At 46.6% G+C, this 27,243-nt stretch overlaps 1 protein-coding gene across 4 annotated transcripts in view; it reads right to left on the bottom strand.

Annotated features, from left to right (window-relative positions):
• SLC4A9 (solute carrier family 4 member 9) overlaps positions 1–27,243 on the bottom strand; it is a 1,170,242-nt gene that overhangs the window by 566,129 nt on the left and 576,870 nt on the right. For 2 of the 4 annotated variants that reach the window (XM_069652671.1, XM_069652668.1), the window contains exon 8: positions 24,740–24,942. The exons of the other annotated variants lie outside the window; for them this stretch is intronic. The gene's annotated coding sequence lies outside the window, so the exon portion shown is untranslated. The remainder of the gene's footprint in view (positions 1–24,739; positions 24,943–27,243) is intronic. 4 annotated transcript variants of the gene reach the window in all.

Consider the following 27,243-nt stretch of genomic DNA (forward strand, 5'->3'; position numbering starts at 1 on the left):
AATAGTGGCTGTTGCTGTTGCAGTGGTGCCTCTAAGAAGGGCCCCACAGACCCCTTCTATAAAGCCTGCCGTCACCCCCTTTATCCTTCCCTGCACTGAGCAACAGGATGCCTGGCGCTGGGGACCCTGCAGCACACAGAAACTGTTTGTTACAGAATCTAGTCAGGTAAAATGTGTGCACATTGCATTTAATGCAGGCTGTTCCCCCTGCCAGGATCCTTCCTTCTTTGACATAAGTTTTGACTTTCTTTCAGTGGCTAATGGGTACAGGTCGAGGGTAGGGTTTGTCTATATAGGGCAGGCAGACTGGATGCTCCACTTCAAGAGCCTCTCATTTAGTAACAACTTGACTGTTTTATCTTTCTATGGCCTATCATTTTGGGCATGCTACTGTTGTCTAGAACGGCCCTAATACTGCGAGAATATGTGATTATATCTCATATTTATGCATAGCGCTACATGCTTGAACCCTCCCACTTCTAATGCAGATGACACTTAGATCGTCTGTTTCTAACTGCCTCTCTGCTGTGCAAAATTGGATGTCCTTTCATTTTATTTACCTCAATCCATTGAAGACTGAGGTTCTCTTCTTTCCTGCTACCACTATCCCTCCTACTCTTTCCCCTCCCACTCTCTTTCCCCTCTTCCTCTCTACCGTTCCCATCTTCTGCTCGCAACTTGAGTGTACTCTTCGATCCTTCACTTTCTTTTTCTCTTCATATTTCTTCCACTACCCATTCCTGTCGTTATGCTTTATTCAATATCGGTCGTGCTCGCCCCTACCTCTCTTCCTTGCAACTAAGCTTCTTCTCTGTTGTCTAATCTTTTCTCGTATTGACTATTGTTAATTTCTTCTTTGTCTTCCTGCCTTGCATCTTCTTCCCCTTCGCTCCTTCTATATTTCTTCAGTTTGTCTTCTATTTTCTCTGTCCCCATGTTCGTCAGTCACACCTGCTTTACTTTCTATGGGCCGCAATGCGAGGATGGCGGTAACCCGCCGGTACTACTCGCGGGTTGCCAACATCCTAGTAACACCGAATCCACCGCCTGATATCCCGGTACCACCAGAACATTACAAACCCCGGCAGCCCGGTATATAAAGCGGCGGATTCGGGAAGTCCCCATTTGTGTGGAGTCCCATAGGACTCCATGGGAATGGGTTCACGGAATCACCGAGGCGGTTGTCAACAGTGCTGGTGCTTCCGTGTATACTCTGCCGTCCAGTGCCGTTGCACCCGGCAGGTCAGACCTGCCGGGCGTAATGGCCCCCGCCTGCAGAGTCAGAGTGTGGCGGTCTGGAAAGGGTGCCATCACGTTGCTAACGGCACCCTTATTTACGGCCCGCCACACTCATAATGAGGCCCAAATTTGCTTCTCCTTTTTTAGTCTCGTCTTCTTTATCACTTTTCTATTGATTAGCTTTAAATTTATTCATGGTCTTGTCTTTCTTATCTCTCTTTGTTGGTTTCATTCTATTCCCCTACGTTGTTCCCGGAATCTGTTTCTTCTTACTGTTCCTAAGCCTCCATGCGCATCGTCACGCTTCCGGTCTTTCGCTATTCTTGCCCATAAACGCTGGAATTCTCTCCATCTCTGTCTGCTCCTCTCCCTCTCTTTGCATCTTTCAGTCTTACCTCAAAGCTCACATCTTATCTGTCCTTTCCACTAACTGACTCCTGCTGTTTTAACTGCCTTAATTGTTCATTTGATTGTGCCGTTGTTTCATATTTTATTTGTACCAGCGCTTGTGGTGAAGAGCGCTATATAAATACAATAAAATGACAAATAAGCTCTGTACAATGGTGGAATTACTAACAAATGAAATGGTACACCATTTATCAACCTATGAAGGTTGAAGGACTGATTGGGCGCTGCCAAGATTTGAACTTGGAAAGTGCAGGCAGGCACATGTCACAGTTGAGCATCTAACTCACTGAGCTATACACTTGGGGCAGATAAAAAAAGAAACATTTCTCATATTTGGCCCGCACCCTCTCCTGGCCCCAGTACCCTCCAGTCCTTTTACAATACAAAATATAACATTAATATTATCACATGTTTAAGAATGCTGCCATGACATATTTGCCCTGCTTCTAAGCACTGTAATAAAAACGTGAAATGATAGGTGTTATATTAATAAGAAAAGCATTGCCAAAAGTTGTGGGTATGTACATGTCAGAGGAACTGTCTAAATGTTAGCATCAATAATTCCATACAAAGGCTTAAAATGATGTCATAGTCTTAAAGCAGTGTTTTCAGTGTTGATTTAAGTGTGACTGCTGTGATTCCTACTAAACTACAAACATGTCCCTACAAAAATGATATCCCAAGCAGTTTCGTTGCGTCCATGAGATATGCACTAATCTAATTAGAATGGGCTATTAGGTGGCACTTGCACTACTTATAAGCTGCAACTATTGCATTCGAGCACAGGTAGGGAGAAATGCATATGAGTAGGGACTCACAGCCTGTAGGTCTTGTTTGGTTATGTGCCCACCCATTGACTGCCTATGGTCATTCACACGCAGTTCCTGCCCACCCAAAACACCTCCTCATTGAAACTCTTTGTGCTTGCTTTAATCAAGCCTTATCATCAAACGTTTCACTTGGAGTGCCTGCCACTGTTTTCCCAAGGCAGTCTTTGAGGGTTAATGTCTTCATTGGGGCAGCAAATACTGTGTAAGAAAATGTTATAACCAGGTCTGCCTTCAGCCATTCGATTTATAAGCACTATGTGTATCCTCCACTGAAGTCCTGTTCAAAACAAGCATGGGCAAAGCCAACAGTTTAGGCTTGTGTATAAGTATTAGGCATATGCCAGGTACAGCTATTAAATGCTGAGGTACCTGCACAGCCTAACTTTAATGGGCAGTTAATGCCCCTATGGCAATGCCTGGCATTTGCCTTTCCTATGCCAACACAAAAGCCCAAACATTTGGTATTGCCAGTGCTTGTTTTCCTTGTGCCTGGGGCACAGCAAATGGCCCGATCTGACCCCTACCTGATATCTGCTCGCCGTTTCCCCCAAGGCCCTTAAAGGGACCTTAGCATTTATTTTCTAATTTGCTTTCCTTTACGTTCAATGTTACCCTTTTACTTTTACTTGCAGGCTTGCAGGTAATGCAATTTGAACACCTAGGAAGGTCCTGGCAGGTTCTAACAGCTTCTCAGGCCCACCGACCTTCACTCTGTCCGAGTGCTTCTCTGCTATGAATGTGTATGGCGTTTCATGTTTTAAGTAGTGTGGTGAATGAATGGCGGCATACAAGGTTTGGGGGATGTAAGAACGATCTCCTCAGTGACATTACGAGCGGCCCCCCAGATGTCCCTCGCTCCAATGCTGTAAGCCTGGAGACACTGTGCCACACACAGTGTCGGGAGATCCGGAAACGCAGAGTAGGAAATCACCCCAGATTTACAATGAGTGCATTGAAAAATCCAGTCGGGGAAAGAGATCCTCTCAGCTAGATCTAAAGATCTGGCATGCGACACTCGCTGGCAGGAGACTAGACAGAGTGACAGAGTAACGTTGTAAGCTTACAGGACCACGCCATTCTCGAAAGAGCTGCATTCTGTGGCCAGGTCTGAAAGAGACGACGGACTAAGTTAAATAAAATCTCAGCACACTAAGTACAGAGCCACGGGTGGGTACACTATCCTCAGATGAAAAGTGGCTCCCCAACAGGGACCGCATCGACATTTCTGTGCCTGCTGAAATCGCACATCTGTATGAATCCCAATAACAAAAGGAGAGGCTGGGAGCTGTTCGCTACCACTTTCCCTCTCCTTCCCATGGGTTAGAATTGCAAGGCATCATTGTTTACACAATCCCAGTTTCTTTTAAACAATAACGGACACTGCTTGAGACGCTGTCTCCTTGATACTGTGAGTGAGTGCAAAAGAACTGTGTTGACCTGGTGACCCCCAGCTCCAATTATGTTCTTAACAATGTCAAAAGTGGAGCAGCACTTCACAATGAGGGATCTGTGAAGGAAGCACAGCGTTACCTGCTCAGTACTGCTCACAGGGTCATCCCTGCCTTAACACATGACATAAGAACACAGAGTGAAATCGCTAGCAGGCCTGAAAGGTCCAACTCTCCTTACAAAGCATGCCATGCACGGCTCACATGGACTCACCGAATGCTCTCACTAAAGATGTCTTTTACGTGAAGGCATCCATCGTATGCCTATATTTGCCAAGGCCAAAAGTGAAGAATTTCTAAATGTTCTAATATAAGAAACTCTAAATTCTATTAAGGACACAAGGGCGAGCATTATGCGTCTCTTTCTAGATCTGCCATTCGAGGAGCTACAACAAAGATCACCAAATGTTAGCGAAACTAGATTTGCCATCGAGGAATGGGAACAGAGAGTCCAACAAAAACCAAGTCGACATGATCTTCCACTGATCCCCACTCTCCTGCCTTTATAATGTCCTGCATCAACTCCGCCCCTTCCTTTTGCATGAAATGAGACTGATCATTAACTCACCGAGAACAACTTGGAACCCTGGAACAGCCAACTAACTCTTCCACTCACCTGACACCACAATATTAGATTGCGTTTGTTCTTAAATGCAGGGTTTTGGTGTACGTCCCAAGGAGACACACACAGTAGCCAAAATACGGGAGGGTTCGTAAACAATACGAAGGCAAGCTCCCTAAGCATGACAAGGAAATCACTGCATAACTTCGTTTTCGCGGAACTTACCAATGTACAATGCAGTAAAAAATCTTATTAGGAAAGCATTAATAAGAACAGTATCCCTACCATGCCAGCACCGCACTCCAAAATCTTTCCTTCACCATCCTTCGTACAAACCAATCTCACATCCACAAGCATTGTTCATGCACCGAGCGGGCAATAATGCTCGCCTCCATGTCTTTAATAGAATCAAGACTTGCCTGCATTACTGAATCTGGAAGATCTTCACTCTATGTGAATATAGGAGTTGAGGATTATGTTTGTTTAATGTTTACTTTCTACCATCGCAGCTGGCTGGTCCATCGGCTTTACACAGTAGTTCTTAAAAAGCGAATCACCTGATCCATCTGCCGCTCCCATTATATCCTTCCGGTAAACTCCAACCTGGAACGCCTTACAGGCCATAGAGCCCTGAGGTTAATGAGCCCCAGAATTGCTCATATGAACACCTGTCTGCAGTAAGATCCGGTGCACACACGGCACCAACGCTGGTGACAACACTGCCTTAAACGGTGTCCTCACTGAAGTACCGAGCCACGGTGGTGACACTATCCTTAGACCTTTAAGCATCCTACAGACTGAGTGGTGCTCACCAAGGGGCACCGCATCGACATTGCTGGGCCCTGCTGACATTTTGCATCTGTATGACTTGATTGTGCTGAATGCCCTGCCGCCCTCAGTCAGGGTTACTAACAAACTCAAAACCTGATTCAGAGGGGCTGTAACGGGCTCTGCGCCCCGTTCCGTGCACCAGCTGCTCCATGTTGCCCATGCTGACCTGTAGTGCAATTCTCGTTGCTCTATGATGATCTCACAAGCTTTGCCAAAAGTTCCAGAGGCTCCAGCGTGTCGGGAAGTCTTCCATGCTGATAGGAATGGAGACCCTTCAATCGTCATTGGGTGACCCTCCTCTACTCCATTCCCCAACGGGCTATCAGATTGAGGAAGGCTGATTGAAAAATCCATCAATAGTTCCAGTAGAACTGGAAACCCCACCTGCGTTGTTCAGAGGGCCTTATTAGCACAAAATCCCCATCCCCCCACCTTACCTTCACCAGCGACCTCACTATCAGGGCGAACGTAGGGAATTCAGCGGCTATCCCCGGATCCTATGGATCAGGGACTCACCCGCTGCAGCTGCTGGGTCTGGACTCCAGATGTAAAAGCACAAAAGATCCCAGCATCCATTTAACCACTTTTCACCTTGATGCAGAGAACATTCACACATATAAAGATTCCTCCTTCTATGGTAGCAATTCTCCTTTCCTTACGGAAGGGTGCTATGGTTGGCAATTCTGTTGATCTGTTTGTGCAGTTTATAAGATTTGATTTCTGTGGTTCTGTATTAAAAGAATACTTTTCCGCAATGCTGTATGCCGAAATTAATTAAAGTCTGTGTTTGTGCAGATGCCTTTATGACTCCAGTATAGGATCCAGACGATAGGTGAACCTAGAAAGAGGACATATGCACACATTAATACATTATTCATTCGTTCCTTCTAACATAAACACAGTGATCAGTAATAAATCAGAGAAAACTGGGAAATCTATTCCACAGTAACATTTGCCTAAAATATGTTCTTCAAAAGAGATAATTACTCCCACATATCACTTTCCCGTCCAAAAATAAAAGCCATTATTTTAGTTTAGCTGAGCACAATATTGAGATGTATTAATATATATCAAATTTAAATAAACTTGTATACATTTTGCAATGGAATATTTTGAAAATGGATGGAGATTGAACACAATGGGCCTCATTACAGTTTTGCTGGTGCAGTAAAAATGCCAATACAACTGCCAGTAATTCCGGGACTGGCCCATTTACCACACCGGCAAAACACAAGTTTTGGCATAGGTCTTCACTTTTAAACATTAAAACATACCCGCGCAGGATGACTTCCGAGATGTTTATGGCTGTATATTCTGAAAAGAGAAATCTGTAGAAGGTTGAAAAATGGCTTGTGATAGAGCAGGCTATGAATCACAGCAAAGATGGGCTCTCAGAGTTGAAAAGTACATCTGTACTGTTGAGGTAAGGTGAGAAGGTTAGATGAAGGGTTTGTGGATGTGATTGGTGAATGGCGCTGTGACTGTTTGAATGTAGCCAATCAGAGTCTCTCACAGAGATATGGGTTAAAAGAGAAGAAGGGATGCCCTGTGCCCCTCGCCCGATGTCAGAAGACATATGCAGTGGTTTGCGGACAAATCCCACATGCCATGCAGACTTTTTTCCATCCCTTCAGGGAAAGAGGACTGCAGTGCTTGTTGATGTCCATGGACATTCGAAGGCTCAGACAATTAGGCTTTTCGTTGGCGGAGTTAGACTGGATAGGAGAGGTACTTCATTTCTTGTTTGCATTGCTGGAAGAATGGAGCTCAACAAGAAGACTGTATCATCAAAGATTTCTGGGTTTATTGGTTGGAGATGTATGCAAAGTAGCTTGGCATCTCACGTAATGTTGGCTTTGAAAATGTGGAGGTGCTATGGCATGAGTTTGTGGTATGAAGTGTTATCTATGTGTCAAGACATGATTAATTGCAAACATCCACAAAAGGGTATTATTCGTTGTGGAGATAATACTTTAGGGTATGTTACTGGAATATCATTGCAAGTAGCCATAAAAGATACATTCAGAACTGTAATTACATTTTACAGAAACCAAATGTATTTCTTCACGAAGTACGCAAAGATATTTGTGGAAAAAGTAGCAAGATACTCCATTTGAGCCAAGTCACACATTCCACAATGCGACCCAGTAGCCATTCCTGGTAGTTCACCTCCAGTTCTGAGCCACATCAGCAAGGCACTCTGCATATGTAAAGTAGCCCAAACACAAGCTTTTTTCTCTGGGAATTTGTCTTTGTCTTGGATGGCAGTTTTACTGTATACACAGCTTAATCAACCCACGACAGACATTTTGATAGGCTGTCAGGACAACTACATACCTGGTGTCGCCCTTATTAGGGATCATTAATGCAGTATAATGCTGACTGCCCTGTGGTTGGAGCATTTGGCATGTTTACAAACCACACAAAAGGTTATGGTGGGTTTAAAAAGGTTTGAAAAAGACAGGCATAATGTGAATAAAGTTGCCTCTGCATTTCTTCGAGATTTTGGTATGGTAGCTTTTGAAAATGCCAACATTCGACATGATGCAATATTTTTAGAAAAGATGGAGCACATCTTACAAATCTTGGACATGAGCGTTTTCTGTGAAATGTTCACAATGCGGTCCATACATTTTTCTGAAAGAAATTACATTTTCAAAACCAGAATACATAGTGCCAAGCTTTAACCCTGTAGATATTAGTAACACATTCTTACAATAACCAAAACGCTCTTTAAAGAGCCACCATGAAATAGTTAAGGAATTGTGTTCCATTCTCTGATTTTTGGTCGCATAGTCCATGGAAATGTCTGCAGACACTATGGAGGAGTAGAGCGGGTTATATTATTTTCATCATTTTATTTTTAACTATATAAGGTGGTTCCAATTGGAACCTACTTTTCTTTTCTTTTTTGTTTTTTTCTTTTCTTTTTTAGCAGAACAGGTAACCCGGAAAGGAAGAGGATAGCTGGAGTAGGAAAGAACTGGGGCACTCTTGATGGTAAATTAAAGGAGGGGTCAATTCTTTTAGTGTGCCTTCATGGCAGCCTATACAGTCTATAAAAGGTCTTAAAATATGAAGCTTAAAACCATTACCATATTGTATATCATTTTTAAATAAGTTTGGTACAATGTTTTGTTTGTTATTGTAGAAACAGTATATCTATTACTCCATTCCAATATGATGCTGAGGTAAACTATAAGAATGGCTTTATTATTCAGACTGCAAACTTACATATTGGAGTAATTAGTTCAGGGTTTAGGGCCATTTTACTGCTGAATATGTTTGCCAATTCTCACTCATTTAATTCTGATTGATTTGCGGTATTGCCAATGAATAATGTTTCAATTCTCTGCCTAAGTACTCTTTCTATACCCACTAATTGCCTGTCACAACAAGATCAAAGAACATTGCTGTTTTGGACCCGTTACCTGTCTTTCAGTTACCTACAACCCATTCTAGCCCAACTCAGCCAACCATCCAACCCTTCTCTCTCCACTCTCCCACCTATCTTCTCTCTCTCTCTTGGGCGGCACCCTTTCTTCATTGTCTTCACTTGCCTATTTCTTCTACCCTTCATCGCTCATCTTGACTTCACTACATTTCTCCTTCTACTTTTGCTGCTCCTTCCCCTTTCCCACAGCCTTTAGTCTCAGCTTGTGTAGCTTCTACATCACTCTCCAGCCTCCCCATCTTCCTCCTTCCCTCTACACCCTCACCCTACAAATAAGACACCCCTGTGCTCCCAGAATCTCCAACCTCATCTATCCCCCTTGCCTATCACACAATACCTGCTCCTCTCCTCACCTCCTCTCACTCTTTCACTTGGCCTCTGGAATGCACAATCCTTCTGCAACAAGTCTTCCAACATCAATGAGCATGATGGCTCTTATCACCATCAATTTTCATTTCTTGCTATCAAAGAGACCTGCCCTCATGACTCTGCTACGCTAGCAGCTCTCCACACTGACGCTGCTACCTTCTCCCACTCTGCCCAACCTGTTGTGAAGGGCAGCAGTGTGAGACTCCTTATAAATAAGGCCATCAACACTGCCCATCTACCCCTGTCTGACATCCACTCTTCCTCTTTTGAATATATCACTAATCCACTCCTCCCTCCTACTCCTGTCACTGTTCTTGCTCTCTATCTAACCTCTGGTCATCTCAACTCCTTATTCCCTGATCTGACCCTTCTCCCTGAGTCACTTCCTACCGGCATCCCTGTTGTCATGCTGGGGGCCTTTAACCTCCCCATATCCTCTGCTGCCACCTGCCTTGAACTTCAATCCCTCCTATATAGGAGGTGGCAGCAAACGATCTGGGGATGTTAAAGGTCAGATGACCACTCCCCCCATGACCAGCCTAGACACTCTGTTGGGAACTCTCTTGACCTTGTATTTCTCTCTAATTCACTTGCCTCCTCCGACTTCTCCACTGACTTCTCCATTGACTCCTCTCCTCTCTGATCACACCACTTTAATATCACAGTCCCTCCCACTTCTACTCCTCATCTACTCTCTTCAATGACTAAGAGGAAATTAAGGTAGGACTTTCTTGATATAATATATATATATAATGCGCTTAATACCCAGAGGTTTCTAAGCGCGGACCAGGGGATCAAAACAGTGTTGCTCCGTGTCGTCTTGCTTCCAAGGCGAGCACGTTGCCGCTGAGCTATCCTCCCAATCCTTGCCCCTTACCTTGATGATGTAAGGACCTCTCTGCTGTCCCCTGTTCATGCCTCTTCCATTGAGCATGTTTTCTCTGACTTTCACTATGCACTTAGGACTCCATTTAACCAACACTGTCCTGCTCACACCTTCAGACCTTTACGTCCGCAGCCTAGGATCACTTTTGAAATTCAGACCATGAAAACAAACATGCACTGTGACCTTGGTCGCTGGCACAAATGTTGCCCTAATGTCTGCACAGGACTCTTCCTAATCTCCTTCCTTCGCAATCACTGTCACAAACTTTCAATTACCCTCCAATCTTTGCTCATACCTCCCAAGTCAATGTACATTGCCTCCTCCCTTGCTAACGACTTTGCTCACTACTTTTCCACTAAATTCATGACACTCTCACAGCCCTCCCCTCCTTCTGTCCACCATCACTCCCCCTTACCCCTTCTACACGCAACTACTTCTCCCCTACCGCCCGTATTGAATTAGCGCCCATCCTTCGCAGTGCCAACGCATCTTGCGCTCCTATTAACCCGTTTTCTCCCCAAATGGTCCAAGACTTAGGGCATGATTTATAAAAATATTTTAACATGGGAAAGTCCCACTGAAAACATTTTTGTAAATCAGGCCCTTTGTCTCATTCACTTGCCCTTATCTTGATGAGCTCTTTAACCTCTCTTTCTCTGCTGGACTCTTCCCTGCCTCCTTTAAATCTGCAACCGTCTTACCCCTAATCCAAACTTCACAGCAATCTATCGCCCAGTTTCTCTGCCTCCCCATTATTCAAAAGTTCTTGAGCAATTAGCCTTTAACAACATCACTAAGAAACTTGAGGATAATGGCTTTGGAGATCCACTTCAATCTCTATCCCGTAGCAAACATTCCACTGAGACTGCACTCATGCATGTCGCCAACTTTCTCTCTAATGGTCACCACGCCAAACTCTCTTCAATACTCATCTTCTTGGACCTTTCTGTCACGTTTGACATGGTCAACCACTCCTATTTCTTACACACTCTTCGAGGCCTTCGATTTTACAAATCTGCACTTGCCTGGGTTGCCTCCTATCTGGAAGGTCGATCCTTTAAAATTGATTGGAACATGCAAACCTCTGACCCCACCCCTCTCTCTGTTGACATCCCACAAGGATTAGACCTTGGACCTTTGCTCTTCGTCCCCTATACCTCAGCCCTAAGAAGACTAACCCAATCCTTTAGCTTTAACTATCACCTTTAAGCATAAAAGGTTACCTGTCTTTCAGTTACCTACAACCCATTCTAGCCCAACTCAGCCAACCATCCAACCCTTCTCTCTCCACTCTCCCACCTATCTTCTCTCTCTCTCTTGGGCGGCACCCTTTCTTCATTGTCTTCACTTGCCTATTTCTTCTACCCTTCATCGCTCATCTTGACTTCACTACATTTCTTCTTCTACTTTTGCTGCTCCTTCCCCTTTCCCACAGCCTTTAGTCTCAGCTTGTGTAGCTTCTACATCACTCTCCAGCCTCCCCATCTTCCTCCTTCCCTCTACGCCCTCACCCTACAAATAAGACACCCCTGTGCTCCCAGAATCTCCAACCTCATCTATCCCCCTTGCCTATCACACAATACCTGCTCCTCTCCCCACCTCCTCTCACTCTTTCACTTGGCCTCTGGAATGCACAATCCTTCTGCAACAAGTCTTCCAGCATCAATGAGCATGATGGCTCTTATCACCATCAATTTTCATTTCTTGCTATCAAAGAGACCTGCCCTCATGACTCTGCTACACTAGCAGCTCTCCACATTGACTCTGCTAACTTCTCCCACTCTGCCCAACCTGTTGTGAAGGGCAGCAGTGTGAGATTCCTTATAAATAAGGCCATCAACACTGCCCATCTACCCCTGTCTGACATCCACTCTTCCTCTTTTGAATATACCACTAATCAACTCCTCACTCCTACTCCTGTCACTGTTCTTGCTCTCTATCTAACCTCTGGTCATCTCAACTCCTTATTCCCTGATCTGACACTTCTCCCTGAGTCACTTTCTACCGCATCCCCGTTGTCATGCTGGGGGCCTTTAACCTCCCCAGATACTCTGCTGCCACCTGCCTTGAACTTCAATCCCTCTGATATAGGAGGTGGCAGCAGAGGATCTGGGGATGTTAAAGGTCAGATGACCACTCCCCCCATGACCAGCCTAGACACTCTGTTGGGAACTCTCTTGACCTTGTATTTCTCTCTAATTCACTTGCCTCCTCTGACTTCTCCACTGACTTCTCCATTGACTCCTCTCCTCTCTGATCACTCCACTTTAATATCACAGTCCCTCATCAGCAGATGACACTCACATTTTTTCCACTTTTCCCTCCTTCAACGCAGAAATTTTGGAATGGATTATGAACTGTCTCACTGTCCTTCGTCACTGGATAGCTCTTCAAAAACAGAAGTCATCTTTCTCCCAGCTTCCAATGCCATCCCACTTGTAGCGGGGTGATCCTTCAATGCACCTTATAGGGAGACAGGTGTAGGCGGGCACAAAATATACAACTTAACCCTTCACTTATAAGTTGACCCGCCTCTTAAATGTCTCCAAACCCCGCTCTCCTGGGTTCGAAATCACCCTGGTGTACTTTGATAGGAGGAAGGTAAGGTTAGGGAAGATCAAGAGATAAGGGCAGGTTGGTTCCCCAAATACCCCTAAGGAAGGAACACAAGGTTAGAGTAACTGGAGCACAAAGGGAGAGGCGGACGAAAGGAATGCTGGTGTAAGGTTCTTTTTAGTTGTTTCAAGCTTTCTTATATACCTTTCCAGTAGACCTGCAGGGTTTGTGAGTTTTTTTTTACTAAAAGGGCAGAGCACAAGACATTACATACAGATTACACTAAGCCTAGAGCTGCGTTACTAAAAACACACAAATATAAAATGTCTTAAAAAATATATACAAAGTCTATATAGTGCACTGTATTAAAAAACTATTTTAAAAGACCTTACTTGTAAGACAACCTGGCCAGGGCTGTCTCAAGGTCCTTGCTGCTGGCCTGATCTTCCGTCCTTCTTTCTGCGCTCTTTGATGGTGACTCTCCGGGCAGTGGGCAGCAGGCAGCAGGCAGCAGCAACAGTGTGTGGGGGCCCCAAGTCATTAAGTCTTTATGGAGGCTGGGCTGCGTATGTCAGATGCAGCCCAGTACTCAGAGGCATCGTGGGGGGCCCCACACTACTCACTCTGCCTGGGCCATGTCTGCCAGGTGTGGCCCAGGGAGTTCTGGTGGGCCACATGTAAGGGAGGTGGCCCTTATTTTTAAATTAAGCTCCAGGAGGGCTAAAACACATTCAAGGCGCTTCCCTGATATGGGGAGCGCCAGTAATTAAATGAATCAAATGTTCCCTGGAATGAGGGCCACCTGGAGGGCAGCAGCAGTGGTTAGGGCGCTCCCCGGTCTATCAGGGGAGCACTTACAGGGCCCAAACAGTGGTGGCTACAGGCGCTGAGCAGAGCACCATCAACCCTGTTGCACGGTTTGACCAACTGACTCTGGTGCTCCACTCGCGCCTGCAACAGCATTTTTATTTCTTTCGAGTAAAGGGACTCTTGTGTGCACCCGATTTTCATTTTTATTTTTTATTTTGCAATCCCCGGCACGGCTTCACACGCCGGGGATCCTTTCTTTTATCCCCCGACCCAGGGTTAAACTCCCCTTTCCTATCTCCTTCCCCCTAACCTTCTTGCTCCCTCTCCCAAGGCTCGCATTCTTGGGGTTATCTTTGATAGCAATGGTAAAGAAACCAGTGTCTCTGTCTGTGGAACACTCCCGTCCCCTGCACACCAAGTATTATTGTATTGTTGTATAACCAACAATAGTTTTGGTTACTAATCTCAAATGGTATCTGAATCAATTCAATCACACATTAGTTTACAAAAAAATATTTTTTAGGGTAATTGCGACATCAAAAATGTACATATTCTTCACAAAATAGACCTCAATGTTTATGCAACACATAAAATTCAAAAGATAACTGCTCCATGCATTTCGGGATTGCCGTCCCTTCTTCAGGAGCAAAATTCACACTGTATTTCATTAAGGAACCTTCACAGTGATCTATAATTTCAGATAAAGAGTAAAGAATAAAACTCTTTTAGGGTAGCTATTCATATATTCATACATGCTAATAACATCACAGATTACGTCTATCATGACCCATGCCTGTTCATTCACCTGGTGTACATCAGGATAGGTTATTCCAAGTGGATGTCCTCAATTCTTATGCACTAGGTAGCAGCTGTTCATCAACCTGTTAGGGTCCTACATCGACAGACGTGCCGCGCTCCATAGCGTGGCTGCGGTTTGAATCGTCACCTGGGCACCCTTATCAGCTTATACAGGGTAAGCCTGTGCTATTGTGAATTCATTTTCACGTTGGTGCAGCGCCCTCTGAAAAAAAAGGATTTTCTGCCTTTTTAATTTACCCTACGCTCATGATTGCACCCTGAAGACACCACTTGTGCCTCAAATTGCATTACTTGTGAAGTTTTTGTGAATTTGTGCATTTGAAACACCACTTCTACAGTGCCCTCGGCCTTCCAAGATTGCCGTACCAGGATTCTTGTAAGCCTTCTCCATTGCTGGCCCAGCTCCCCCTCCCATTGGTTGCCTTTGGCTTGACTTCACATCACCCACCCTGTGCTCCCCAGCACTGAGCCCCTTGGAAAAGTTGCTCACTGTACTGCATTTTTTGGCCACTGGTTCATTTCAGAAGACAACTGCCATAGTCAGTGGCATTTCACAACACCCACGCAGTCACGCTGCCTACACCAGTTGTTGGCAATCATGACTGCACCCCCTCAGTCCGCAGGCACTTATACATGCCCAGAACACCTGCAGAAAGGCAAGCCGTGGTCCAGGACTTTTACGGGGTGGCACACTTCCCTAAAGTGCTTGGGGCCATCGATAGCAACCATGTGGCCCTACGTCCACCTAGGGTCACAGAGCACATCAATCGCAATCGCAAGCACTGGCATTCCATCAACGAGCAGGTTGTATGTGATGCCAAGGTAATCATTAGCTCTGTATATGCTAACTATCCAGGTTCTGCCCATGATAATTTCATATTCAGAATGTCACCCCTACACCGGGCCCTGGAAGCTGGGAGGCATGGCAACACATGGCCCTGCAAATGCATGCATGTCTCACACAGACAAAACCACACCACTGACAACCCATCTCACCTTCACAGGGGACAATGCCTACCCTCTGAACACCTACATGAGGACGCCAATACAGAACCCCACCACACCACCCCAGGTAAGATACAACACACCCCATATTGCAACTGGGGCCATAGTGGAGCACACATTCAGAGTGATAAAGTCACGCTTCCGCTCCCTTGACCACTCTGGTGGTGAGCTACTATATGCACCACCAGTAGTGTGCAGGATCATTGTGGCAGCATGTGTCCTGCGCAACGTTACAACAGCGTGGCATACCGGTGGACATGGTGGTGCCCCCACATCCCCAACCACATTCATGGTGGCTGCGCATGGGAGGGGAAAGGGCACGTGGCAAAGCTGCCTGTAGCCCAGCTTGCGGCACCATTTTCCACCTAAAATTCAACCCCTGCAGAGTGCACACAGCCCTGGCACATTCCAGGTGACAATCAATGATGATAAAGGGACAATCAATTGTCCCAACCTTACCACTCTGAGATTGTGTCCTTCAAAGTGCCACATTGAGTTATGTTAAGTTCTAAGGGATGCACACAATCTGGTGTGCACAAAAGGAACACATGGAAGATGGAGTATGCCTATCAACACCATGCCAAAGTGCACAATTAAATGCTGGTATGTCACCTAAACCCTCCTACACTGCATGTCACCTGGTTGACACACCATGTCGTTGCATGCACTGTCAAAACGGAGAAATAAATGGCCAACACATAACACTACTGTCACAAAGCGCTCAATGATCAATGTAAATTAAATAACTCACTCTCACACATCAAAACAACAATGTACACATGAACATGAATTGTCCAGTACAACATACCAGAAACACATGACCCAAGAGTGAATCAGTCTGACAGTGACCAATCATAATTGTACAAGTGCCACAATGTGTCGTAACCTGCACATGGCACCCTTCTATTTTTTGTGTAGCTCTGCTAACTAAAGGTGGCAGGAAAGTGCATACAGCCGGAAGGCAAACAATAATGGAGATAGTCAAGCTAATACATGAAGATGGAACATGAACAAAGGATGGATCTCAATGTCCAAACAAAAAGGGATGCTAACCATGCACTGGACAAACAATCATGAATCCCACTAGGGGTGTATACAAAGGTCGGACATGAGACTGCCCACAGATATAATGGAAGCCCAATGCCTCTGTGTAAAGTTACTTTTACACGCTGCACTCCTTGCAAGCCCATGGAAAGGGGAGGCAGGAGTGGCATATGTGTCTGGACCCTAAGGCACAAACAAGCAGGGTACAAACACGAGACAAGCCTGCATGGGTCCCGCTGGAATCTACAGTGGATGCCCTCGGCTGCCACACAAAGCAACATATTGTCACATAAATGCACAATCGACAATAAACAAGTACAATAAAATCAAAAAGGCCCATGAGGGTCTGGGGGGGGGCCCACGGTGGACTGAGGGAAGGGGGTGGACTGGGGGGGAGGGGGCCCACCCAGGAGGGAGGAGGTGCAGGGTGCACGTCAACACCCACATCTGTGTATGTTGAGAAGAATAAAAACTTCCATGGGTTAATGGGCCGCACGGCTAGCATGGATCGGGAGACCTGTCGCTGCTGTCGCCACCCCCTGGTATAGCATCAGAATGTGGTAGTGGTAAGGAAGGATCACAACACATAGCCCTGGCCTGGTCCTCCATGGCAGTGGCCATGCAGGACTGAGATGATTGCATCTGCAACATGATGGCTCGGAGGTCCCCATGCAACACCTCATGGGATGCACAGAGCTCCTCCGTGATGCCATGCGTCAACTGTTGAATCTTCTTTTCACCGTCTACTGCTGACTGCCTCGAATGCAGCCAGTGTAGTCCCGAGGGACCTATACTCTAACCTCAGGGCTTCCCTGTGGGCCCGATCCTCTGCAGCCATGGATGCACGCAGAGCCCTCAGTTCTGCCCATCGGCTCATGTTGCTTGCCACCGTGTTCAGCCTGTGTGAGCGGCATGTGGACCGCAATGCCTGCTGCTGGTGCTCCACCTGTCTTGCTGGGGGTATCATGGAATTGGCCACCCTATCCATGCCCTGAGCCAACATCTCATATGAAGCAGGCTTTTGTTGTGCAACAGCATACATGGACCGCTTCCACACAGTATCTCCAGCTAACACACGGCCACTGCGTTGGTGGACCCCACGCCTGCCTGGGCCAAGGGAACCTGGCCCTTGATATGATGGTGCTGTTTGTGGCTGCAGGACTGCATCCCTCCCTAGATCAGCTGACCCAGGACCAGTAGTCAGTACTGTGGAGCGTGACCCTGCAGCCGTAACCACCACAGACAGGCTGTCATGATGCCTATCCCCGGGCATCCGGATCATGTCCATCAGCCCCGGGAGCAGGCATCCAGATACTCATTAATACCCCAAAGCCCCGGCTGGGGGCTGTTTGGATTCAGTCCTGGCGCCTTAGGCGCCAGGCTCATCATAGAAGTCAGTGCTGGCGCCATAGGCGCCAAGCTCATAGACTTTACTTAGCTTATGCAGACCATGCTGCAAATGAGTCCATGCCAACGTGAGGCCTGGATGGGACTATTTTATTACAGGGACTATTTTTTACTCGGGTGTGGTTCTGGGGAACTTCTTACCTGGGACTACTTTGCAGGCTATTTAAACCGCGCCCGAACAGCAGCTCATGCTTCGTGTTATTCTGCATCCAGCAGCGTAACGCTCACCGTTTCTGCAAGTCAGCATCCAGTCTTCTGCTACGCCCGCCTCGAATCCAGAGCTCCTAGACAAAAGGAAAAGAAAGGAGAAGAGGTAAGATCACGGACATTATTTGATTCCTTACCTGATTCCGGACCCAGCACATCTCCGAGCCTGGAAGGGACATTATTTCAGCTAGCGTCGCTTCGCTAGCAGCAGCGCCGCGTTATACTCACCAGTCCACCGCATCTTTCAACTCGGCGCTGCCTCCATCATTTTCTTCGTCGAAACCCAGCACCTGGGGGAAAACAAAAGGAATAACAAGGTGAGCCGAGAAAACCGACAAAGACAATCTCTTTGCCACCATAGGCTTACCTGCTTTACCACCGGAGATATTATCCTTTAATTCGCTGCATCTTTCTATGCCGTACCTATAAAGGGACAGAAAACAGCAAGTTAAACTCATGCAACTTTTACCGGACAGTGTTTGGTAATACAGACTCTTACCAGAACGCCATCAGCTGCCTCCAGGCAATATTCTTTTGGACCCAGCTGCAACCTAACGAGGGAATGGAACAAGAGTGAACATTGAACATATTGAACTATTTGAACTTTATAGACACTGGAGTCAATATTCCTCCGGAACTCCTCCAGTACCTTGAAACCAGTGAGGTAACTGGTATCTACGTGCCCCTGCATGCCATGCAGGATGGAGAGCTCATCATTTAAAAACATAAGGTGAGGTTATCAAGAGGGGCTATCGGAGGTGATTAGTGGGGAGAACGAGAACAGTTGGGGGGGCCATCACTAAAGTCCACGGGTGGCTAAATCCCTTTCTCCACTTGCAGGAAAATACTTCTACCAGTCCAGCAGACAAGATTAGGCAGGCCAGTCCAGACTGTCATCTCTTCACTACGCATCACGTTGGTGGAGACCGCAGCTGTCCGGGTCCGATCGACGCCCCTGTGGGAACCAGGTGAGCGTAACAGAACACGAAGCCTATCTACAAATCCCCACCCGGGCGTAATGGAGACCTCAGAAACCGACCAACTAGCCCAATTGTTAGGAGAACTTAGGGCAGAAGTGCACTCCGCGCGCCAAGAAACTAATGCCCTCAGGAGAGAACTGATTGTGTCAAAGGAGCGCACTGATGATCTTGCCAGACAACTGCTGCAAAATAAGCTGGGCAAACACCACTACCTGGACTTGGGAGGAATTCAACCCCCGTTTCATCGAGCAGCCATGTGCAAGTGGTTCTACCAGGGAGCATTCCTTTAGCTCCACCCGAACGCTTTGCTGGGGACCCGAAAAGGTTTGCCGTTTCATGAACCAATGCTGCTTGCACTTTTTATGCAGACCAGGAGCTTTTCCAAATGACCAAGCCAAAGTAGCCTTTGTACTGTCATACCTTAGTGGCAGCGCAGCGGATTGGTCAATTCCATTAGTCAACCAGGATGACCCTCTTCTTCGGGATTTTCAGGGTTTTCAATTGAGGATGGAAAAACTATTTGCCAGACATTCACAGGGACAGGCCCTGGATAACAAACTTCTATCCCTACGACAAGGACACCAGGACCTGCTAACTTATATTGCAACCTTCAATAGGTTGGTGGTGGAAACCGGATGGCCAGAGGTAAAGCGAATTACATTATTTCATCGTGGACTTCGGGGTGAACTCAAAGATGTTTTGGCCCAAGTTGTGAACCCACCTCAGGATTGCGCAGAATATATGGACTTAGTGGTCCAGCTAGATCACCAACTTCAGAATAGAAAAGCTGATCGAGCTAAGTTCGAGAATCGGGTAATGGTTAAACCCAATGTTACTCCCAAAGGAACAGATGCATCAGAACCAATGCAGATCGGGGGAGTTAAGGGACCCTTAACTCAAAAAGAAAGAGAAAGGAGACGACAGATGCAGTTGTGTCTGTACTGTGGGGCCTCAGGACATTTTCTACGGGATTGCCTTATAAAACCATCCAAGAAAGTAGTCGGAGTTGCTGATAGAAATCAAACAGAGCCTGATTCGGGAAATGACCACACCCGACAAGCGTAGAGGTCTGCTTGCCGAGCTTAAAGAAGGACACTCAGACCTTGCACCTAATCATACCAATGGTCCTTATTGATCCAAGGCAGCCATCACGTATGCACGCAGTTAGGGCATACATTGATAGCGGGGCCGTAGGAAACTATGTGGACCACGAATTGGCTTCTAGGATGAATCTACCTCTCTGCAAAAAGACCACTTTGGATGTTATCACCACAGTCGATGGAACTGAAATTGCCTCTGGGCCTGATACTCATTCCACCACAGAGATGACACTGTTGGGTCAAGAATGGCATCGAGAGACTATTGTGTTTGACTTAATCAAAGCCCCGCAGTTCCAAATAATACTGGGGATACTTTGGTTGGAAACACATAATCCTTGTATTGATTGGCGAGAGAAGAGAGTAACCTTCCCGGAGTGTGCACACACCTATTACCCGGAAAAAACCTTGAACAAAAGCCTGGCCACAGTCGCTAATCCAGTCTTGCAGTTACCTCAGGAATATCAAGAATTCCAGGATGTTTTCCAAAAAGAACAGGCAAACACCTTACCACCTCATAGATCATACGATTGTCAAATCGACCTCATACCCAGTGCACAACCTCCATGCAGTAGGATCTATGCCCTTACGGAACCCGAAAACCGTCACCTACGACAATACTTGGACCAATACCTTGCTAATGGCTTCATTCGTCCATCTAAGTCCCCCGCATCTTCAGCTTTATTCTTCGTGCCCAAAAAGGAAGGTGACCTCAGAACGTGCATAGACTACTGCGCATTAAACCAGATCACGGTGAAGAGCCGGTATCCATTGCCTCTGATCCCCGAACTACTAGACCAAGTAAAGGATGCTTGCATCTACACTAAATTAGATCTCCGAGGGGCATATCATCTGGTACGTGTAAAGAAGGGCGACGAATGGAAGACCGCTTTTCGCACCAAGTACGGATTATTCGAATATCAGGTGATGCCCTTCGGGTTGTGCAATGCACCAGCAGCCTTCCAGTATTTTATGAACGATGTCCTTCGTGAACTCACTGACGTCTGTGTTGTCGTATACATAGACAATGTTCTAGTGTACTCCTCCTCAGAATCTGACCATGTTAAGCACGTTCGTGCAGTCCTTGAGAAACTACGCCAGCACAAGTTATATGTAAAATTGGAAAAATGTGTTTTTCATGCTACAGAAGTTGAATTCCTTGGATTTATCCTGACTCCAAAAGGAGTCCGAATGGACTCTCGAAAGGTGGACGCAATTCTCAAGTGGCCATCACCCAGTTCAGTTAAAGGGGTGCAAAGCATGCTTGGATTTGCTAATTTCTACCGCAGATTTATTCCTGACTTCTCATAGGTTGTACACCCCATGACAGCACTTTTGTGAAAAAACAAACGCTTCTTGTGGACCGAAGAGGCTGAAAAAGCCTTCCAAGAACTGAAATTGAAATTCACGTCGGCACCTGTCTTAAAGCATCCACGCCCGAGCTCCCATACATAGTTGAAACCGATGCATCCAGTTTAGCCATGGGGGCTGTCCTTTCCCAGAAGGATCCGGAAACCGGTCAACTTTATCCAGTAGCATTTTGGTCCAGAAAATTCTCAGCCCCCAAATTAAACTATGCGGTTACCGATAAACAGTTGTTAGCCATCAAATCCGCCTTCAAGGCTTGGCGACATTAACTTCTCGGTGCCAGGCATACCATTACCGTAATCACTGATCACAGGAACTTGCAGTATTTAAAAACAGCGAAGGCCCAATCATCGCGTCAACTTCGATGGGCCTTATTCCTTGCCGAATTCGATTTCGTGATCACTTATCGACCAGGTTGTAAGAATGGTAAGGCAGACGCGTTATCCCGAATTGGGATGGGAGAAGCATATTCGAACCCGGAACCGGTGCCTTTAATTCCTGAACAAAGAATTCTTGGGATAACTACTCTACAGACCTTAGAAGATATTCATTTAAAAATCCAACAACTTTTCGATTCAGCAGCCCTGCAGGACTGGGTTAGAAAGGGCCCAGATTATTCAGTTGTCAATGACCTACCTTACTATCAAGGGCGTCTATTTCTACCACACAAGGAACTACAAGAACAAGCCATCTCCAATTACCATGAAGCTCTGATGGAAGGGCACCCAGGTATTGCAAAAACTGAAGCTAAAATTAAAAGACAATTCTGGTGGCCCACCTGGCGAAAAGATGTAAAGTCATTTGTACTGTCTTGTGGCATCTGCACCCAGAACAAAAGTCAAAAGAATAAACCAGCTGGTCTTTTACAACCTTTAGATATTCCACCCACACCATGGCACACTTTGTCTTTAGACTTTATAACAGATCTACCGCCATGTAATGGATTCAACACCATTCTAGTTATTGTGGATCTTTTTTCCAAGATGGCCCACTTTATTCCTTTAAAAGGATTACCTTCTGCTTCAATCTTGGCCAAGGAATTTATCGAAGATATTGTTCGAATACATGGATTTCCTTCCGTATTGATCTCTGACCGAGGTAGTCCGTTTATTTCGCAATTTTGGCAGAAGTGTTGTCAATTGGCACAAATCGACGTAAGGTTATCAACCAGTCACCATCCCCAAACCGATGGTCAGACGGAGAGAACCAACCAGACTCTTGAACAATATCTATGTTGTATGCTCCACCAAACCGAAAGTAATTGGAAGGACATTTTATGGATTTCTGAATACGCATACAATAACTCTGTACATTCATGAACCGGACAAAGCCCCTTTTATACCATATATGGACATCATCCTTGAACCTCAGAACTCGATTCGCCCCAGCATTTAGAAATGCCGGCAGTAACTCATCTGCATTCTACTATTACACAAGCTTTTAAAGAGGCAACAAAATATTTGAAACAAGCAAAAGAGAAATACAAGAAAAATGCTGATCAACATAGAAGTGAGACCCCACCATATCGAATCGGAGACCAAGTTTGGCTGGCTACAAGACATATACCTCTGAAAGGAACTCAGACTTTTAATCCTAGATATTTGGGACCTTACACCATTAAGGCCATTATCAACCCGGTGGCCGTCAAATTAGAATTACCCTCTAATATGCGGATTCATCCTGTCTTTCATGTTTCATTTCTAAAACCAGTTCAACCCGGGACAAGATTAACCAAACCACCTGACCCCATCCTTATAGATGGAGAACCTGAATTCGAGGTAAAAAACATCCTGGACTCAAAAATGGTTAAATCAAGACTTTTTTATTTAATCGACTGGAAGGGTTACAGACCACAAGAAAGGTCATGGGAACCTAGCGACCACGTTCATGCTCCTCGATTGGTGAAAAAATTCCATCGGGACTTCCCAGAGAAACCAGGGCCAAGGGGAAGAACAACTTTAGGAGGGGCCTTGGGGGGAAGGGCTGTCATGATGCCTACCCCCGGGCATCCGGATCGAGTCCATCAGCCCCAGGAGCAGGCATCCAGATACTCATTAAAACCCCAACAGCCCGGGCTGGGGGCTGTTTGGATTCAGTCCTGGCGCCTTAGGCGCCAGGCTCATCATAGAAATCAGTCCTGGCGCCATAGGCGCCAGGCTCATAGACTTTACTTACCTTATGCAGACCATGCTGCAAATGAGTCCAAGCCAACGTGAGGCCTGGATGGGACTATTTTATTACAGGGACTATTTTTTACTCGGGTGTGGTTCTGGGGAACTTCTTACCTGGGACTACTTTGCAGGCTATTTAAACCACGCCCGAACAGCAGCTCATGCTTCGTGTTATTCTGCATTCAGCAGCGTAACGCTCACCGTTTCTGCAAGTCAGCATCCAGTCTTCTGCTACGCCCGCCTCGAATCCAGAGCTCCTAGACAAAAGGAAAAGAAAGGAGAAGAGGTTAGATCACGGACATTATTTGATTCCTTACCTGATTCCGGACCCAGCACATCTCCGAGCCTGGAAAGGATATTATTTCAGCACGCGTCGCTTCGCCAGCAGCAGCGCCGTGTTATACTCACCAGTCCACCGCATCTTTCAACTCGGCACTGCCTCCATCATTTTCTTCGTCGAAACCCAGCACCTGGGGGGGAAACAAAAGGAATAACAAGGTGAACCAAGAAAACCAACAAAGACAATCTCTTTGCCACCATAGGCTTACCTGCTTTACCACCAGAGGTATTATCCTTTAATTCGCTGCATCTTTCTATGCTGCTCCTATAAAGGGAGAGAAAACAGCATGTTAAACTCATGCAACTTTTACCGGACAGTGTTTGGTAATACAGACTCTTACCTGAATGCCATCAGCTGCCTCCAGGCAATATTCTTTTGGACCCAGCTGCAACCTAACGAGGGAATGGAACAAGAGTGAACATCGGACATATTGAACTCTTTGAACTTTATAGACACTGGAGTCAATATTCCTCCGGAACTCCTCCAGTACCTTCAAACCAGTGAAGTAACTGGTATCTACGCGCCCCTGCATGCCATGCAGGATGGAGAGCTCATCATTTAAAAACATAAGGTGAGGTTACCAAGAGGGGATATCAAAGGTGATTAGTGGGGAGAACGAGAACAGTTGGGGGGGCCATCACTAAAGTCCACGGGTGGCTAAATCCCTTTCTCCACTTGCAGGAGAATACTTCTACGAGTCCAGCAGACAAGATTAGGCGGGCCAGTCCAGACTGTCATCTCTTCACTACGCATCATGTTGGTGGAGACCGCAGCTGTCCGGGTCCGATCGACGCCCCTGTGGGAACCAGGTGAGCGTAACACAGACATACCAACACTGACTGGCCCTGTAAAGGGTCCCCCCCTTCAGATGTTTGGGATACAACAGAACCCACAGTCGATGCACTCACCTGCGACAGCACAGAGGAATCCATATCCGTTTCACCACCAGAGCCAAAGGTTTCCTCAGAGGTGGACTCAGACTGAGTCAGGGTCAGGATGGCCTGTAGCACCAGTGGATCTTCATGGGCTACCACACCACGTCCTCCACTGGTGGTTGGTCGTGGCTCAGTATCATATTCCTCCTCCTCCTCTGCATCCAGTGCCTCATCACCTGTACATGGACATAAAAATAAATGAAGACCCATGTAAATAGCCTAGCCCACACACATAGGCATCACAATGTCATCATGCAACACATTAACCTGCCATGCCACAAACTCTCGCTCGTACGCAGTGTCAATGGAAGTGAAGGGTAGCATGAAAGCAACCATGGATGTGTGTGGAAAGGCTAAATACCACATGTAGTGCATAGTGCATAGAACCTGCTTAACACATGAGCACCTGACTGGCATAGTTCAGTCACCAACATCACTGATGCAAATACACAGAGGCCATGTAGCATAGCCATGCCTGATCTGTCAAACTGCATGAGATGGAACTTGCTGACTACTGTCCCAGAGCCATGTACAATGGATGTGACATGACAGCGTTCTGCCTAGGAGGACAGGAGCCTCCCCCAGCTGCCTCAGCAACCATTCGCGTCGTCAGAGGAATCATGGACGAGCACCGAGGACTCTACAACACGCGCCCCTCCACCTGCGGGTAAGCGTGATATCCTGACCCTGCTTTCCTGATGTTGAATACACCCTGCAGCCCTCCCCATCTCAGCATCTACAGCACCCTTTCCATTACCGTGCATATTGTAGCAAGCCAGGAGGAGCCCGTTTAAAATGGAGGCTTTGTTAGCTGTTTACATGTTGCCAAGCAACGTGATCCGTGCCTGATTGGCCAGCCAAGCGCTACTCCCGTGAGCCCTAGTCACCGGAAGGCGTTAGCTGGGCCTTCCCACCAAGGGCCTCTACTAAGGGCACCGTGACAGGATGTGGTACCACCTACCTGTGCAAGACTCTGGTGAGTACCCGCCCCTCCTACCACAGTACACCCCTGACCCTCTCATGCCTTGCGAGATAAGCAGCCGCCTATGACCACATATCAGAAGCGAAATCCAGGCCCTTAGGCGCTATATTTCAAGAAGCACCTCACTGGTGTGCCGCAAAGACCCTCCGTACTTTCTATCTTCAGCGGCCACTGACTCACCGGCCGATCCTAATACGGCCCATCACACGCCCCCACCTACATGGCCGAACCTACCTGCCACCACTCTGTGAGGATACTTGCATTTGCCTGCACACTTTGTTGTGATATCTGATTGTGACTGCCCACCCACCATGTGATGATACTTGCATTTGCCCGCACACTTTGTTGTGATATCTGATTGTGACTGCCCGCCCACTCTGTATGATATCTGCATTTGCCCGCACACTTTGTCGTGATATCTGATTGTGCCTGCCCGCCCACTCTGTATGATATTTGCATTTGCCCGCTCACCTTGTTTTGATATCTGATTGTGCCTGCCCGCCCACCATGTGATGATACTTGCATTTGCCTGCACACTTTGTTGTGATATCTGATTGTGACTGCCGCCCACTCTGTATGATATCTGCATTTGCCCGCACACTTTGTTGTGATATCTGATTGTGCCTGCCCGCCCACTCTGTATGATATTTGCATTTGCCCGCTCTCCTTGTTATGATATCTGACTGTGCCTGCCCGCCCACCCTGTGATGATACTTGCATTTGCCCACACACTTGGTTGTGATATCTGATTGTGACTGCCCGCCCTCTCTATATGATATTTGCATTTGCCCGCACACTTTGTTGTGATATCTGATTGTGCCTGCCCGCCTCTCTGTGGTGATATTTGCACTCTTTGCCTGTCACTCACTTTTGTGCAGATATTTGCAATTAGTTTGCCGCTAAGTGTTAAGCATTGCATCCTGCCTGCATCTGGTTCTATGAACAAGCAGAGGCCCACTGTTAATGTTTTCATTTTTGCTGCCCCTCACGTTCTTACCATGCTGAGGCCACTCACAACTTGACCAGCTACAGTCCTCACTGCCCACATGGCATTTCAGTCTCCACCACGCGCAGAGGACATACCACCTACACCCTTCCTACCCCTATATGCTTGGACCCTCCTGCCACTCTCAAACAGACACCCACACTCCTGGTATCGCCCACCAGCCCACCTAACAGCCTACAAGCCAAAACTCTCAGCTGCTCGACCCCCCCATGCCCAACTCTCACCCCAGACATACCATCATAAGAAACCAACTTCTAGGAGTTCGCTCCGACCCCAGACCATCCACGTCAAGACCTAAATCTCACACCCTCTCACCTGCCACACACAAGTTCAAGGCACCTTCTTCAGCCAAGACGGCCAAGGCATCATCATCCGCCATAACGGCCATCTCCACTGATCCTAGCATAAACAATTGTGCACCCACACCAGCCTCACCTCACTCACTGCTCAAGTGCACCCTGATCAACGTTAGATTACTCCCAGCTGACG

This window comes from Ambystoma mexicanum, chromosome 3p, assembly GCF_040938575.1.
Source record: "Ambystoma mexicanum isolate Mex_15411 chromosome 3p, UKY_AmexF1_1, whole genome shotgun sequence".
In the NCBI taxonomy this organism is placed as follows: domain Eukaryota; kingdom Metazoa; phylum Chordata; class Amphibia; order Caudata; family Ambystomatidae; genus Ambystoma; species Ambystoma mexicanum.